This window comes from Sesamum indicum, unplaced genomic scaffold (assembly GCF_000512975.1).
Source record: "Sesamum indicum cultivar Zhongzhi No. 13 unplaced genomic scaffold, S_indicum_v1.0 scaffold00124, whole genome shotgun sequence".
Classification (NCBI taxonomy): Eukaryota; Viridiplantae; Streptophyta; class Magnoliopsida; order Lamiales; family Pedaliaceae; genus Sesamum; species Sesamum indicum.
In genome coordinates, this window is record NW_011628051.1 from 429929 (window position 1) to 434923 (window position 4995).

A 4995-nucleotide genomic window follows, 5' to 3' on the forward strand; every position below is an offset into this window, starting at 1 on the left:
TTTTTAAAATTTATCATAATTATAATTATTATTTATTATTTAAAAAATTATAAATACCTCTTGATATTAATAATTATTTAACAAATGCATCATCGTGACAATCCATAATTATAAGAGGTATTTGCTAGACGATTATTAATTTAAAGAAACTTTTATAATTTTTCAAATAACAAAAATATAGTTGTAATTATGATAAATTTTAACGCAGCGCATTGTAATATAATTTGAACCCTACATCAACAATAGCTAATGATCAAATTAAATTAGAATAGTGTGACTTTTATAAATTATTACAAGGAACAACTCATCAACTATTTATATTAAAACGATTATAGATTAATATAAAATTACAAATGTACCTCTGTCGCAACAGTGAACCCATGATCCTCTGGGTGCAATGTTCAATTAAATTCTACACTCTGATTCATATTATAAGTTTTATCTTGTCTTTTTTTTCTAAAAAAAAAAGAAAAAAAACAACTAAAAACCAATTTCCGTAGTTATTTATTACTTTTATTTAGGTATAAATATTGTTACCTAATTCTATGTCATCTTAATTGATCAACCTAATTATAACAATAAATTGGATAAATTACAATGGACTCTTTTGAAATTTGTCATAATTATAAATATTTTATCGTTATTTGAAAAATTACGAATACTCCTCTTAAATTACAAATATCCTAATAAATATCCCTTTGTGACTACTCATTATAACAGGGCATTTGTCAGAGTATTTATAATTTCAAGAAAGTATTTATAATTTTTTAAATAACGAATGAGATTCGTAACTAAAACAAATTCAGAAATACCTTTGTAATTTACCCTAATAAATTTGCAGGCTTCAATTCACTAAAAAAAAAAAAAATCATACATAGCGGGGTTTGTGAAATCATACGATGTCGTTTTATGTTATGATGAGGGTGTACAATTAGACGAAGACATAATTCTGGTAGCCAAAAATCGGCAACAGATAAGACGTGTGAGAGCTAACATGCCATGATTATGGGGATTGGGTCGTGCTATTAATTGAGATAAACTATGCAATAATTTTTAAATTAAAAAAATAATGTAATATTGGTCGTGTACCTAATTGAGAGCGGTTTGGAACTTTTATTATGAAATAATATCATAGATTATATTTTATTTAATATATTCACATTTTGTGTATGAAATTTTTTTTTCTATAAATAAATATAAACTACATAAATTCTAAATATAGGTATATATGTAATAAAAATAAAATCAAAAAGGTAATATTGTTTTATAAATGTTGATTAAAAACGAATTCAACTGATAATACGTACATAAATCTCTTTAAGTGAGTGTTTGTGAAAATTTTTATTTTTTATTTAAAAAAAGTTTAAAATTGTAGCAGAATTAAAAGTAGGTAATGTTTGTATGAAAAACAAATAAAAGTTATAAGATAATACTAGTGTTTGTATAGATTTGCAACTATACCCCATTTTTTTGGGTATAGTTGCAATTTTTTTTTAATAATATTAAAATAAGTAACTAAATTTGTATTTGGAGTATGAAAGATGAGTATTTATAAGTATGACCAAATTGTATGATTACCCTTGGATTATTGATACAGGATTGATCGTGTTATCATTGTAAATTCTTATATATCTAGGTTCAAAGTTGGATCAGTATAAAGCGAATAAGAGTGACGCAGATTCTGGACTATTTTCAATATTAACCATAGTTTTAATTTGCAATTTTAAAATATTTGGGTATTGATGTGCGTATCAAATTTTTAAATCTGCTTACATGTCATCCATAACGAATGATCCAATTTAGCTTAGGGAATTCTTGATTCTTGAAAAATATGTGATCGAAAAGGCCTCCGTTTCAGCTTAGTATAGGAAAAATAACAAAGATGGTAAGATAGGAATATGCAACAAAAGTTGTATCTGGAGTATGAAGGGCTCGTATTTATAAATTTTCACAGTTGTATGATTTCGCATGAACTATAAATCCACAATTGAACATATAGTCAACATGAGTTCGTGCATATGTACTCAATTTGAATCGGAGTGGAGGCAGGTAATCAATAAAAAACAATGCATGTTGCATAATTTGTAATGAATAAAAAAGTTAAAAACATTTAGTACGTCAACGACCTTCAGATGATACTTTTGATGCGGTTCCCATGTCAGCAGGTGAATTTCATTTAAGTATTCAACTATTACTATTATTTAAAAATAAAAATGAAACACAAGTGAAGTGTAGATGTTTCTTGGCAAGAAGGATAGGAATCTGCAGTTGGTATTGCTTCCAAGCTACAAGGGATGTCGGCCCTGTTGAAAGTTTTTAAAGGAGGAGAGAAGAGACGTAAAGGGGTCGGAAATCTGATGAAAACAGCTCTGCCAGAACACCAACTATTTATACTATATATTATTTGCCTGGATTGGATTCGTTCAAACTAAATCAATCACAAAATAAGTATATTGCACTTGCTATTATTTTTTTTAAATTGTACCAATCATACAACTAATATATTATACTATTCAAATTTGATCGAACCAATTTCTAATTAAAATTTTCCATATTATAATAGTTTTTGCATGCAGAGGCAGTGTGTATGGCATTTAATTTTAGGAGCATCTATCAATCAAAGTCATGTGGATGCATCTTCTTTTGTTGGCTTTAGGTCCAGGATCAGGACAGCCTCAACCAACTGCCAATGCTTCCGAGGTAAATTTTTCACATGCCCATGGTTTCTTCATACACCGCACAACCATCCCTTTTTAGTTAAATCTCCTACGTGCCATATCCATGCAAAAAACCATCCCTTTTTATTGAATCGATGCATTGCCCAATTTGTTGATATTGATGTAATTATGCTGTGATCGCCGTTTCTATAAAAGAAAATTCAAAGTAAATTGTGTGCGTAATTTAATACTTTTGTTATATTATTCAATTGAATAAAACATAATGAAAAATTGAAAATAAAATAAACAAGATAAAATTATTTTATTTCAAATATGTATTAATTGAAAACTATTGATATAATTAATTATTTCAAAGAGGAGTTATATATCTGCGCAAGAAATACATCACGTAAGGGTGTTTTAGGCATTTCACATTTTGTCAATCAAATCAGTTACTTTAAAAGCCTTAAACTTCAACAAAAATATACGTATATACAGACCAGCTAGTAGCTTGTAACGTCATTCTCGACTATAGAGTTTTCAAGATTGTATTTTATAGAGATTCGTTGAGCTTAATTGCAAGTTCGAGTAAAGTCTCTCGGATGTTAAAATTAATTGGTATATAGAAAAATTGTAACGTATTTGGCTGAATTTTGAATTGTTGGGGGATGTTTTTATAATTTTAAAATTTCAAATACTAGACCATGCATAGTATATTATATTTATTTAAAAATGGGAGTTTTTGAAAGATTCTATGTAACAAAATGAGGGGGAAAAGCGAAATCAACGGGTGGAGGTAGTGGTAAGATCAATAAGGAGAGTTGAGTATCGCAATTGGATTTGGAGCTAATCAAATCATTACTTTTGTTTACTTCGACATGTACTAGATTTACTAATAAACCTGTAATAAACAAATCAAAAGAAATTAGTTAGAATGATTTGAAACACTAAAAGCATTTAAAAATCATCTTTAAATTCTATTTGATTTTCATTTTTAGTTGATAAATTATATAATAATGTATTTGATTACTCCATTTATTTTCCAAAAAAATATACATTTCAAGTTTCTTCACGTCCATTCGCTACAATGAACAATAATTAATCATATTTTGCAACGACTATTTGCCGTTGTTGCCATAAACGAGGTCAAAACACTATCAATAATTAAAACTTACAGCAAACTTTTTGATCATATAGCTCAGAACTATGACAAATATTAATTAGTAATGATAGATAAAATAAAATAAAATTTTATATTGATTTATTTGACCGAAATATTAATTTTCCACGAATTTTAAATCGTACTCCACTCATATTCATAACGATAAATAAATCATTTAAAGTGAGACAAATATCTAAACATCTTGTGGAATTCGAATTCATGACCTCAAACTTATTCATGGGATCTCGGGCGCCTTAACCGTAATTATTAGACAAAGACATTATTGATTATCATAAAATAATTAAAAACAAGACCAATATTTTTCTATCATATTTTTCTTTTTCCATGCTATTATTATATTTCCCTGTGGATTAATTAAAATTTGATTCCCAACGGCTAGCTACATTTTGAAATGAAACAAAGTCCCATTCTTGGACAAGTCCCATTCTCAATCTCAATTGGATTTTGTGCTACATTTGAATGCTGAATTAAATACACAACACCTAAGTTTGAAAATTAATTAATAAAAGACCACTTAATTAGTTTATTATTAGCATTAATTGCTGGGCTCAGAAATTAACAAACCATCCTTAATTAATTAATTAATTTCACTCTCTTTACTTCACTTACAAGACCCCATTAATCCAATAGCTTCCCGGAAGACATGCCACTTTGTATTGTGTGCTCTCCCCACAAAAATTTCAAATATATATATATATATATATATATATATACACACACACTTTCGTTTAAATAAGAATAAATTACATCAGCATCCACTGAAATTAAGTTTAATTACGTAATTACCTTATGTTTTTTACAGAATTACAGATACACTTCTTAAGGGGGTGCTGGTGAAATGTACCCAAAAGGTGTATTTGTAATTACAACTACAACCTTAAGAAATTTACTTGTAATTATAAAAAAGATATGGAACATTTGTGTAATTAGACTAATCTTATGAGGTGTCAATGTAATTTATCTTTAAAAAAATTTCCAATGCTTTGACAAAACTATATACATATTGAATTATATTATAATTATATTAAATGGTAGTGGAGATTTGTTCCAAGTTGTAGTCGTTTTTGCAGCGTTTGGTAGCTCAACTTTGAAGCAAGCGATTGACTTTGAGATATCAATGGTAAAAGAGGGGTGAGATCTACGAAAACTGAATTA